This window comes from Euprymna scolopes, chromosome 21 (assembly GCF_053919585.1).
Source record: "Euprymna scolopes isolate OS-2025 chromosome 21, ASM5391958v1, whole genome shotgun sequence".
In the NCBI taxonomy this organism is placed as follows: domain Eukaryota; kingdom Metazoa; phylum Mollusca; class Cephalopoda; order Sepiida; family Sepiolidae; genus Euprymna; species Euprymna scolopes.
The window spans coordinates 6,317,445-6,331,402 of record NC_136502.1 but is presented as its reverse complement, the minus strand read 5'-3'; the positions used below and the strand labels follow the sequence as shown (position 1 = coordinate 6,331,402).

At 31.4% G+C, this 13,958-nt stretch overlaps 1 long non-coding RNA gene across 4 annotated transcripts in view; it reads left to right on the top strand.

Annotated features, from left to right (window-relative positions):
- Nucleotides 1–13,958, top strand: part of LOC145241979 (uncharacterized) — a 266,377-nt gene that overhangs the window by 80,853 nt on the left and 171,566 nt on the right. For all 4 annotated transcript variants that reach the window (XR_013862626.1, XR_013862628.1, XR_013862625.1 and 1 more), the window contains one exon: nucleotides 8,587–8,703. This is a non-coding gene — a long non-coding RNA (uncharacterized LOC145241979). The remainder of the gene's footprint in view (nucleotides 1–8,586; nucleotides 8,704–13,958) is intronic.

Here is a 13,958-nt window from a genome sequence, read left to right as displayed (position 1 = left end):
TACTTCCTTTGATGTGATTTCTTGTTGCCAACATCAGTATCCAGATATTTCCTTGAGATGATCTTTATTACCGTATTGGAGTAGTTCAAATTTGTCTTTGTTTAGTGCCATATTGTTGTCATTTATTAATTTTGTTGAGTTTTTTTTGTAAAAGCCTTGTGGAGATCTTTTGCATGATTTGTGTGTCGTCAGCAAAAGATGTTGCTATTGCATGTCTCAGGTCTCTATCTATGTCAGTTAGCATTATACGAAACAATAGAGAACCTAATACTGAGGCTTGTGGTACGCCGCTGATGACCTTAATTGCCTTTGATTAGCTCCCTTGAATGGGTACTTTTTGTATCCTGTCCGAAAGGAAGCTGTGCATCCATGTCCCGAGTGATCCACAAATTCCGAGCGAGCAAATTTTATGTTGAAAGCTTTTGCGAAATTTACAAAGATTACATCTACACTATCTCCATCTTGAATATCACGTAGGATGTTCTCATAGTGAGGTAGTAGCTGTGACAAACAGAAGCGGCCCTGTCGAAATCCATGTTGTCCTTTGTTGAAGGCTCCTTTGTTTTCCAGAAAGTCTACCACCTTATGTTGCACTGTCCTTTCGACAATCTTTATTAGATGTGTTGTTACTACTGATCTATAATTTTTTGCTATTCTTCTACTATCTCCTTTGTGCATTGACATAATCATACCATACTTCAGAGCTTGAGGTACATATCGTTCTTGCAGAGATTTATTCCAAAGCAGTTGTAGTGGGAGACATAGCTTGTGTTTGCAATTTTTCAGGAGTTGCACATGAAAGCCATCGAGTCCTGCTGCTGAGTTAAGTGAGATTTTTCAATGGCCGAGATTATGTCAGTCTTTGTAACCTGTACACTTGAGAGTTGATTTGTTGTTTCTAATACAGTAACACTATCAATAATTGCCCCCACTCTTTATCTGTGCCTAAACCTAAACGTAAATTCCATGAACAAAGCTTCTTTCTTAGAACTGCACGCCTGTGGAACTCTCTTCCGTTTTCCTGCTTTCCAGCTGAGTACAATATTGTTGTCTTCAAATCTAACATAAATTTGATGAGCCGTTCCATATAAGTTAACAAATTTACCGAATTTTCATTACTAATGATTACTATATTTTCCAATTTCTACTGTACACTCTTTAACCCTTATCCTTGAGTGGCCTCTTGGCCTTGATAATGTGGTGATGCCTGTGTAAAAAAAAAAAAAAAAAAAAAAATACAGTATTGAAGAATTGTATGGGGTTGTTAACTCTCATTTCTTCAATAGGCGAACTAAAAGTGCTTTCATATTGTTGCTTGAGCATCTCCGCCATTTTGCTTGGACAACTTTTCTAATTTCCCAGTAGTTGTCCTAAGTTATTCAATGGTTGGGGTGTTGTTTTGTTTCCTCTTGACATATGCATAGAAGAATTTGCCATTTGTTTTCATGTTGGATATGACTTTTAACTCCTTTTTTAATCTTTCATCTTCATGTGATTTGATAAGTTTACGTTTTATTGATTCAAGTTCCCTTTCCAGTTTGTGTTTATTGTTTATAAAAGTGGCTTTTTCTTTAGTTTGGCTTTAGTTTTTGTCCTCTTTTTTATTAAGATTCTTCTGTCTCTGGGGAATGTTTTTATTTTCTTGTTTTTCTTTCTTTTCTTTTTTTTTTTTTTTTTCGGACCTGTATCTTCTGCAGATCTCAGCACATTTATTCTGGAAGTCTGAGTATTTCATTCATCCGAGCTTTTCTCAAGAGAGTCGCCCAGTCAGTGTCTCCAGTTTCTGATTTTATTATGTTCCAGTCTATATCCTTGCTGTAGAAATTGAACATGTTTAACTGACAGGGGATGTGTTCAAAATCATTTAGTTTTATTAAAAAATAAAAAAAGAAAATCATTTTTTAAGTGAATCTGAGTTTTTCTAATACCCCATTCCTCATGTTAAATATAGCTTTCTAAAGTTTTGCAGAAGTTTTTAATATTTGAAATTATCTCCCTTGTCCTGCAAAATAGCGTCGAAAGATCATCAATTGTTGCTTGCCTGTAAATTTTTATTTTCTTTTTATGAAATAAAATTACTTAATCAAGTTATGTGATTTTTGGGGGTACAATAAATTTTCCTTTATTTATTTATTTTTTTCATGACTGGAAGTTATAACCCAAATAAAATATTCAAAGTTCGCAAAGATATTTAAAGTTCAAGATCCGTTAGTCAATATAAATCAAAACTTACATAGTTATCTCCCCTTACATTCAGATTATTATACCGCCTACAAAACAAAGGATTTTTTTTTTCCAAAAGTATTTTTAAAGAATTAAGATGAAAAACAAAATAAAATTTGTTCTACAATTTATGTGTTCTCTCGTCAACAATATGAATCTGTAGAAAATTTTAAAATTGCAATTGTATGCACGATAAAAAATTTTTTTTGTAAATATATATTTAACATCCTCCATTTTTACTTCAATTTTTTTTTTTTTTAGATAAAGATTGATAATTTGTATTATTTGAGTCATTCAAACTTCTATTTTTATCTCAGATGTTATTCTTACAACATTTTGGCCGATGTAACCTCTTTTCTTCTTCAGGTTCATCTTTTCAAACTCTGAAATTTTACATGGAATTTTGAACTGAACTCTTTATTTAAGCTCGTGCTACCAGATCAGGCTGTCTGAAGGTACTGGCTTTCTGACCTAAAATGGACAAAACATTGATGGTATTGTTTTTTTTTTCCTTACCCGTTACAAAATTTAATCATGTTCTACAAAGTCAAATATAAAAACATTTTTCCTATCTAAAAAAATAATCAAATCAAACACCATGAATAAATATTGAACAATATAAAGAATTTGTAATCTAAAACCCTTTTTCAAAATTACTGAATTCGGCACTAAATAACCCCAAAAGGGTTGATATGCTGTAAAACAAAACAACCAAATTAAAACCTTTTATGGATGTAGATTGTTCTCGTTCTGTCAACCTTGATTAAGTAGAATTCTTAAATAGTTCTTTTTTACCTGTAATGAGAATTGAACCTTCACAACCTCTAGAAAAATCTTGCTTTAAACTGATTGTTAATCAGAGCCTTTAGCTATTGTGCCACGTGTCTAAGGTGGTTATATTAGTCTGGGAAAATATATCTAAAAAAAAAATGAGTAAATTCTCAAGCGACAGGGTGTAACAGCTGTGATTGCAGACAAGTGTAGTAGCAGCAACACTTTACATTTTACTAGGTTGAATCTCTTTGATTTATAATCTCAGTGCTGATTGGTTCAAGCATTCAACTTCCTTTCTGGCTTGTCCAATCAGACGCCATTACTCATTCGAGTTGAGAAAGTTAATAAAAAAATTGCTAAACATGCAGCAACTTTCTCTTTCTTTGTTCAAGCCATGTTACTGACAAAAACCCCACATTCTCTCTTGGGGCGCAACAAAATCCCTCCAGCACTGTGGCCCTGAACTAACACCAGACCCTGAATTCAATATGGTACACATACACAAACGTTTTTCTCTTCAAATATGAAGATCCTGGCTTTTTTGTCTTCATCCATATCTATTGATCTATTTAATTAATGACATTCTTCTCTGTTCCATGTCTAATTTACAGCGAGATGACATGAACTGACAACCTGGGTGTTCCAACTTCGAATCTAGTTTGTTCTACAAATATCATTTTCACTTCAGATGTTGGCAACCGTCACAATGTTCCGCCTATTAGTATTCAGTGTTTTTCTAGAAAGAACTAGCAGGGAGACCCGACGTTGCCCAGGAATAAATGAGGATCCACGAATGGTTCAACCTCCCATATTTTCATTGAAATCGGTGAAATTACCCATTTTTTCAATCCTCCTCACAATACATTATAGTCTACATTGCACTGTAGAGAACCTACTGATTTTATAAAATTATTTTTATATAATGGTTCAATTTAAATTTAAACTGCAAATATCAAGTAATTTCCTCCCAGGCCCCTGATTCCCTGGCTGTACTGACTTACAGAAGTTCAAGTATAATATAAACAAATCTTGCTGCCCAGCTCCCTACATAGTATCATTCCAAATCTATTAGTAGCCTCTTATGACTTAGTGGCACTGTACCTTGCTTAGGGGTGAATAAACAGGAAAAAATGGTTCAATTTTGCTTTAAACAGAAACATTCATTTCGAATGTACCCCTGTCAAAGAACTACATAATTTATATGCTGGGCCTTTTTACTTGTGCGGTTATAATGGCTTGAATTTAAGTTTAAAATTCAAGTATCATGGTTAAATTGTGCTCTAAACAAAAATATTTATTTTGAACGCTGACTGTCATATCAAAAAGCCTAGTGTTGATTTTCTATGCCGGGACCTTTCTGCTTGTGTGGTAATAAAACTAGTGATGTTAGGTTGAATAAGACTCTTACATTAGTTAAAATTGACTGCTCCTTCTTTCATCAGATGTTTTTGATTATCGATACTTATCGAAGACATTCCGATACAAAACCTATCTAAGAACACTGCCAGGCACATAAAGTACCTTTGTGTGAAATTTAAAAAAAAATTGGCCCTGCCATTAAGGAGTTCATAAGGAACAAACTCACACATGCATACACAAAGTTCCTTTTACATAATAGAGATTCCGACTAGAAAAATATCGGGGAAACCAATGCCACCAATAGAATCTTCGGATTCATACAATATGAAGATGATGATGACCTAAATTACTTAACAAAGATGATTTAATAAATTTGTTTGAAATCGTAGACTGAGTCTTTGTTTTTTATTCTACATTTTAATTAATCCAGTGCGATGAAGACATACAAGCTACAATAGATGGTCGTTGTTAACCTTTCTACAAGGAAAAAGAAGGACAAGAAAGACTTGGAATGATTCAATCATAGAAAAGTCCCAGTCAAAAATTCACATAGTTTCACCAACTTCACTGACGGGACCTTTAGGATGTCACTTAAACATGGCCCTCGCTATATCCCAATAATTTCAATCTTAAAATTCTACAATCTTTAAAATGGCTCTTTATTTTCAAAGGTTATGACAATAGTTTTTAAAAATATGTTCTTTCTTTCTCTACACAGCTTCAATCAATTTGTTATATAGCATCGATAATCAATTGTGTCAGTTCAATGTTGTCTAGCAGTTTTGTTTCTTGGGGAGATCAGGAATTGTCTTTGTTTATTCGTGCCTCGTTTTAAACATTAGACGTCCACATTTATTCAACCAGATTTGCTGCATAACTTAAAAAAAAGTCTTTTTCATTATTTTCATCTAATAAATCAATTACTGAGCATCACACAAGTTTGTAAGGATTTTAAATTTAAAGAAATAATGCTTTCAAAGCATGTGACTCCTATTACACATCAACCACATGACACACAACACTAATTCCCCCCACTCTTTATCTATACCTAAACCCAAACGTAGATTCCATGAACAAAGCTTCTTAGAACTGCACGCCTGTGGAATTGTCTTCCGTTTTCCTGCTTTCCGGCTGACTACAATATGGTTGTCTTCAAGTCTAACGTAAACAAGTTCTTAATGAGCTGTTCCATATAAGTTAACAAATTTACCAAATTGATTACTATATTGTCCAATTTCTGCTGTAATTCTTTAACCCTTATCCTCGAGTGGCCTCTTGACCTTGATAATGTGGTGATGCCTGTGTAAAAAAAACCAAAAAAAAAACAAACCAGATTTGACTTCGCAATAGTCAACGTGATTGGACATATAATTTTCTCTTCTAGGGATAATCACGCATGAACATTAACATCACCAACAAAATGATAAAAATAACAGGAAAAAAAAAATACAATGTTTTTTATGATTAGGGTGGATGTCACCGAAAGTTTCAGGAAATTTTTTTTTCCTATTTAATAAACACAAAAAAAAAATACTCAGTATTACTAACTTTTCTCATTTTTTTAAACTGCACTTCACAAAATAATGCTAATGTAGCTAACTCCCCACCAAAAAGTCTTTTTTTTTTTTTTTTTTTTTTTTTTTTTTTTACAAAATGAAATTTTATGAATTTTTTTAATAAAAAACATGACTTTAGTAATTGTTAATTGTTTTTTGGTTTACATAACATAATATATTTTCACTAAGTTTCCTAATAAAATAATCGATTTATTATATTCTATAATCATTAATTAATAAATACTGAAAATGTTGTTACAATTGATTGATTTCACGAACTTGGTGAACTTTTAAATGAAGGGATGGCTCATGTTTAAATATATTTTTTTTGACCATTTGTTTTGTTTATACTCTTTTAGATCTGTTTAGGTCAATAGCACTGTGGACACTGACTTCACTATGTCATGGTAAAACCTGCATTTTCTAAGATCATCTACATAAAAACTATCGGGATTTTTTGTTTCATTTTACTTTCATCGATGTTCTCAGATATCAAGGGGCACCCTTCCGGGGGCTAATACTTGATCTTTATATGAAATACATTGAATATTTGAATATCTATGTGAGTTTTCCGTTTCATCTCAAACACTGAGTTAGTAAAGAAGTTAAGAACATAATTGGTTTCTTCCCAATTTGCTATTTTAATGTTTTATTATATCTTTCTTGTGGTTTCCTGGTTTTACTGGATTCCAGGACAAGAATTCATCTAGTCTGGTGGAATATTCAGCTTCATGCTATTACTTGAGGTAACATAACTCGGAAAAGGTGTACCATTCTTTGTAAAAGCCAGTGTGGGTTAGCCATACCAAGGAGATCTTATTTGAGCTGCGAATTCTGTGATTTAGAAAATGTAGTCAGGGTTTACTTGTAGGTAAAATATCCTCATGCCAGGTTGTCCTGACAAACTCCTGTACAGAGAGACCTTAGACACTCGAGGATAGTGTCTAGTAGGCATTTAAGTTCTTTCCTTCAGGGTTTCATATATATATATATATACGATAATTGGTGTATTATCATTTTTCCAGCTATTGTTATGAACTCGTCAAGGGAGGCAACTCAGAAATGCGTGTGTGCTTTTGTGTCCGTGTGTGCGACCATGACGATTTCGTCTAACATGTGTGTGTAACGTTTTGCAGAGATTATATTTTACAAGCAGACAAGTCTGAAGCGTTACACTTGATAGTTTTGTTTCTTTCAACCAATAAGAGGTGAACGTTTCATTGTGTAACGACTCTTTTACTAACCCTTTAATGCATTTAGGAATTTTATGTGTGCGAAATGAGATGGTATTTTTAGTTTCCTTTATTTTGTCCTTTAGTCCTCACATTCCGTGAGCAATGTTTCAGACAAAGGGGGAAGAAACGATGTTTTCTGAGTCGAAATCTATCCAGTTACCACTTATTGTCTAATTTTTCACTTTTGAAGTGGTATTTTATTTTTAAATGTTTTAGTTTCTTACATCAAGTGGCTTCATGCCTTGTCTGGAGCGATTTCAGTTAAAAAATGCTACTTTAGTGACGACACTAAACACGTATTTTTAAGAGCCAATTTATTTCGCTTTGTAACTCAGTGAATTAGGAAAAAGGTAAACTCTTACTTTTATGTAAAAAAAAAAAGAGTTGACTTTTTTTAGTAAGATTTTAAGATTTGTTTTTACTTACAACATACATACATTGTTCATTTTCGGTTATTTTAAACTGTAGTTAATAATAATAAGAAAAATTGATCAAGAAACAAATGTGTAACAAATAACTGTTACCAAAGGCAAGATAAATTACACTTTTGTCCATCTAAATAAGTTCTTTGTTTTATCACATTTAAAAACTTTTGTTTTATCACATTTAAAAACTTTTGTTTTATCACATTTTAACACTTTTGTTTTATCACATTTTAAAACTTTTGTTTTATCACATTTAAAAACTTTTTTGTTTTATCACATTTAAAAACTTTTGTTTTATCACATTTTAAAACATTTCTTTTGTTTTATCACCTTTTAAAACATTTCTTTTGTTTTATCACATTTTAAAACATTTTGTTTTATCAAATTTTAAAACATTTTATGATGAGAAGCATTAGGTTTCGAAATACCATGGTATAAGGAGTTCTTACTTATCTTACACCTCTAATTGATGCATCAACCTTATTGAATAAATGAATAAATCTATATGCATTAGTATATATTTTTATACATTAATATATATTTAATATTAAATTTTCTTATTTGTTTGATACTCTTTATAAGATTCAAAACAATTTGCTGAGCTTTGCATTATCCTGATCAGTTTCCTCTAAAGAATCGATCTTATTCTAATTCTTTTAGCTCCCTCATATATGTGTGTGTGTGTGTATTGCTGTGGTAATATGATTTTTTGCAATTATTTCACTTTTTATTTATACCAATTCTTAATTTATGAAGCTCAATGTAAATACAGAGCATATAATAACAAATGACAAAAACATATATTCCAAATTTCATGATGTTGACCATCTTACAATTTATTCCTTTAATTACGTTGACATTCACATTTCTTGACAGCAAATGTTTCGTAATGCAAAATCATTCATTTATATATATATATATATATATATATATATATATATATATATATATATATATATATAACATCTCATTGAGTTCACCATTTTCAAAAATTCTGTTCACACTTCATTGCAGGTTTGAGAACAGAAAAAAATTTCTGGAAATTATCTTCAGGAATATCCAAACGAAAACAAAAAAGAAATTGGGATTTACCATTCTTTGAAAACCATCCAAACCACTCAGAACGAAACAGTAAGTTAGACATTTATATTTTAATTTATTTTTTCAGCCATTTGTGTTTTGCCGATTTTCCATTGAATGATTGCACACACACACACACACACACACACACACACACACACACACACAAATATTAAATACGTTTAAATGCATGAACTGAAAAAAAAAAAATCCTTTTCAAAGTGCTCAATAGATATGTCGAGGTTTTATAAGTGAAATTATAAAACCTCAGACTAAATCTTGATTCTCAGAGAAGACGACTAATATCGTCAAAATGTAGATTAATCTTTTTTTCTGATGTTTATATACTTGCACACACGCATGCACACACATACCTTTTTTGTGTTTTTTTTTACATAGGTATCACCTAGGGGCCACTCGAGGATAAGGGTTAAAGAGTGTACAGTAGTCGATGGGACAATATAGTAATTGTCAGTAATGGAAATTCAGTAAATTTGTTAAGGGGAACAGCTTATCAAGAACTTGTTTACATTGGACTTGAAGACAACCATATTGTAGTCAGCTGGAAAGCAGGAAAACGGAAGACAGTTTCACACTCCACAGGCGCACATTTCTAAGAAAGAAGCTTTGTTCATGGAATCTACGTTTAGGTTTAGACACAGATAAAAAGTGGGGAGAATTATTGATAGTTGTTTCAGCTAGACGGGCGTTTCTTGTGAAAGTTTGGCAAGGGGGTACCATACATTGAAGCTCAGTCGAGCACTTTCCATGAGAAAAATATGCTTATTCAATTATATTTCACCTTTTATTCATAGCAATTGTTTAATTTATGAAGCTCGGTTTAACTACAAGGCATATAACAAAAGAATGACAAAAAGTCTATGTTCCAAATTTGAAGATATTCTCCATCTTACCGTTTATTTCTTTAAGCATGTTAAAATGTTCAATTCTTGACAACACCTGTTTCGTAGCGTAGAATTATTCATCTAATTATTATATCAATTTTTGAATTTATTCTGCCCTCAACCTATCAGAAGAATAGGAAATCATCAACTTAATATATCTATATCTATAGAATTATAAAACTCAAATGACCTTGTAATGGCTGTTGTAACCCAACGTTTGGTTTACGACTTCTGGTTGCACATTCGTATATAAACAAATAATCAACGCGACAATAAAACGTATTGTTTTACTGTGTATGTTTTCAGCATCCCAATTGTTTTTGTTTTTTTCACGTTTAAATTATCCAAATAAACAATTGTTAATACTTTCTGTATTTTTTTTACATCATTCATTTCCATATTACATTTAAGTTATTTTAATTTATGAAGCTCGGTTTAACTACAAGGCATATAACAAAAGAATGACAAAAAGTCTATGTTCCAAATTTGAAGATATTCTCCATCTTACCGTTTATTTCTTTAAGCATGTTAAAATGTTCAATTCTTGACAACACCTGTTTCGTAGCATAGAATTATTCATCTAATTATTATATCAACTCATCAGAAGAATAGGAAATCACGTTTAAATTATCCAAATAAACAATTGTTAATACTTTCTGTATTTTTTTTTACATCATTCATTTCCATATTACATTTAAGTTATTTTAACGCAATTTTCTTACAAATAAATCTACTTTAACCCGTTGACAACCATAAGAGCATTTTACAATGGCTATTTACCCACCGACTTTTTAAAAAATTTATTCTCCATTTTTTAATAACCCTTTCTTAAAAAAACATTCATATATTTTCTTCTACACTACCACCATAAATAAATAACCATGAAAATGTTTTTTTTTTAACTGCGTTACAAATAAATAATCAACGCGACAATAAAAGGTATTGTTTTTCTGTGTACATTTTCAACATGCCAATTGTTTTTTTTTTTTTCGCGTTTAAATTAAAAGATATATCAAAATTTGAATTTAACTTTAAGTATTATGGTATCTGTTCAGTGCACATTTACCTATAAGTATGGCAAACCACTTATAATTCAATGGTTGTAATTTTTTTTTTTTTTTTACAAAAATAAGCCATTATAAAATGAGAAAGTCTTATAGAAATCTATCTATATTCTTTTTTTCATTTTAACTTAAACATTTCTATGAAAGTATATTATGTCACAAAAAACTATTTTCTTTACATCACAAGTGTCACGTCCATGCATTAATTCCATAGCTAATATAACATACTGACCCAACGGGTCATGGGTAGTCTAGTATATATAGAAAAATTCAGAACTATCAACTTAATATATATATATATATATGAATTGCCTACTGATTTTGGCATTTAACTCTATTTCGATTCATATACATCATTGCTCACCGACTATTTCAAAAATAATCTATTTGAACTTTGTTTTGTTATTTTCCCAAATCTTAAAATTTTAAAAACTTTTCTGAAAAAAACATTTTTTTCTTTTAACAGATGGTAAAAATTTTCACAATTTACAAAACTTACAAATTTATGCAAACTAGTAATTCTTTACTTTTATTTGCCATGTTAATTCCTGTGAAGAGAAAAGCCTACTTTTTGAAAATCCATGGACGAAGGAAAAAAATTCATTTTTTATATCCCTTGTTTTAACTTTTGACGAATTAATAATTTAATTTTTTATTTTCAATTTGTCTAATATTAATGCTCTACCTATAATATTGAGCACCCTTTTATCACTATAGGATCTCATATAACATTTTTATATTAATCACTATCTATCTATCTATCTATTATAGAAAAGTCACTTTGTGTGTGTGAGTTCCTTCCTCATAGATTCCAAAACGGCTGAGCTTATCTTTTGCAAATTTCACACAAAGCTAATTTATATGTCTGGCAGTGTTCTTAGATATGTTTTGTACAAAAATTCATCCGATGGAAATCGAAAAAATCGGATCTTAAAAATAGTCTTTCTCTTTAATAGATAAAAAAAAAAAAAATTTACAGGGGAATATTTTATGTTACACCGGCCAAGGAAATGATGTTGACTTGCTCTTCTTTTTGGTTCAATGTGGCAGTTGTTTAGAGAGTGGAATTTTCTCAGTGCAAAGTCTTTCCTCACTATAAAAAGCTTCAAGCACAGGCATTACTTGATATGCAATGGAATACACATTTTGCAATCAGTGTGTATCTCGATAACAAAACGGCAAACGGACATTCAATGAGGACTGATGCAGATATGGGCGTGTTCCAGGGTCTGGCCTGGTAGGTGTTCAGGGCACCACAGCTTGGACCGGGACATCAGTGGATGTGCTGAACCATAGAAGGTTCATAGAGGTGACTGTATGGCACATGCTGCTAGTTGCGTTCATGTTTGCGTCATTTGAGCCAGAGATATACTAAGTAATGGCAATACTCGAGAACGACTTGCTGCCATCTGATATATATATATATATATATATATATATATATATATATATATATATAAGAGCAAATAGTTAATAAAACATGTTAAAAAACACTTTGAAAAAAGAGTTAAAGACATATTTAATTTTAAAAAAGAAAAACTAAATAAGTGGATAGTCCTTAATCCGCAGAGTTTTGAAGAAATACTTTCCTTCTCATCAGAGGTTAGGATTTAGCAAAATGCGAGATCGGATTTTGCTTGCAAAAGTATTTAATGAAACTACAAGTAAGTCATGGATCTTACTTGATAACAAAAAGTGAAGCAGAGGGAATAGGGCTAATAAAAAAGTGATTTCACGTGAATGGATAGTCTGGTGAAGGGTAAAGTATTCAATGACCGTAAAATCCAAAATTGCAGAATCCAAGAAAGTTAGTTAAATTTCCATTCGCACAAGTAAAATCCAAGGGAATCGCGTAATTGGAAGATGATGTTAAGTAATCGAAAGGCCGAAATCCGTGGAATAATTCACAAATAGGTACAAGGAAAAGGGAAAGAATTTCAATAATATTATTAAAAGAAAAATTAAAATGTGCGTAAAAAAAGAAATGGAAGAAATTTAAAACTCTAGTCGAGGCAAGGCTGAATTAAGAAAAATGAGCGAAACAGTACTGTATGTGGATGACTATATAAATATATATATATACATATATATATATAGAGAGAGAGAGAGAGAGAGAATTGGGGAATATTAATAATTTAATAACCAAATGATACTGGAATAATTTAATTTTTATAATCCTTTAAAAAAAACAAAAACAAATGTAAATGGCAGAGTTTATTTTGAAAAAGTCAATAATGTATGACTTTCCTATTCAGAAGGTAAAACCTTGTTATAATTTTTTTTTTACATTTAAAAAAAAAAAAATCTTTTACTCATTCCCTCCAAGCTAGGCACATGGCCACTGGTATGTTGGTAGCATCGGGGAAATAGAGAGTACGGAGGAATTCCAAAGGCAAGCAGTTTGAGAAAAGAAGCAACGAGAGCAGAAAGACTTCTGGCATCTGGGGATCTCTACTGTAAAGGGGTATGATTTTGCTGCATGTCAGAGGTATTTACGTTAAAGGGTCACAATCGCAACAATTTGTGGAGCATATTCCGTTGAAGCACTCCTAAAAGAAGCACCTTTTAAAAAAAATAAAATAATCAGATTTTACACAATTCCCCCCCCCCACTTCGATCATTATGCTGTTCTTTCACTCTCCACATGACTCTAATTAACCATTATCCTCGAGTTGTTTTCGGGCCTTGAGAAGCGGTGATTCCTCCCCTCCCAAATAAATAAATAATTTAATTGAGAACTTAGAATAATAAAAAAAAAAAAAAAATCATTAGACAATACGTGAAAGATTAGCAGATCGTTCAAGGGAGATAACTCAGACAAGAAACATTTAACAAAGACAAATCTTGCCCACCTTCGATGAACTGGAATTTAACACACACGCAATCCTTAGATTCGCACGTTCCATATAATAATTTTTATTATGACTATATAATGTAACATTAAGTTTAGGTGAATTCTCAAATATGCCGCTTGTTTAAAATTATTGGTGCAAGTCCAAAATTCAGCATAATTAAAAAAAAAAAAAATACAGAAAAACCGTCACAGTACGAAAATGATATATTCCAAAATTGACGTATATTGATCAAATAGTTTTTTTTTTAATCAAATTTTATGACGAAGCAAGAACTGTCTTGATCCGCCATATGTAATGAAGAGAGACAACTCAATTCGAACTACCGGGATTTTAAAATCATCTTTTAATGGCTACAATATACTATTAATCGGATTATCGTTAAAAATTATATATTGTTTTTAAAATATAATTATCCACTGACATATGTTTCGTCGTCTACGCCTCATCAAAGTGGCTGAATCTAGCAAGGTTCGAAATCGGGA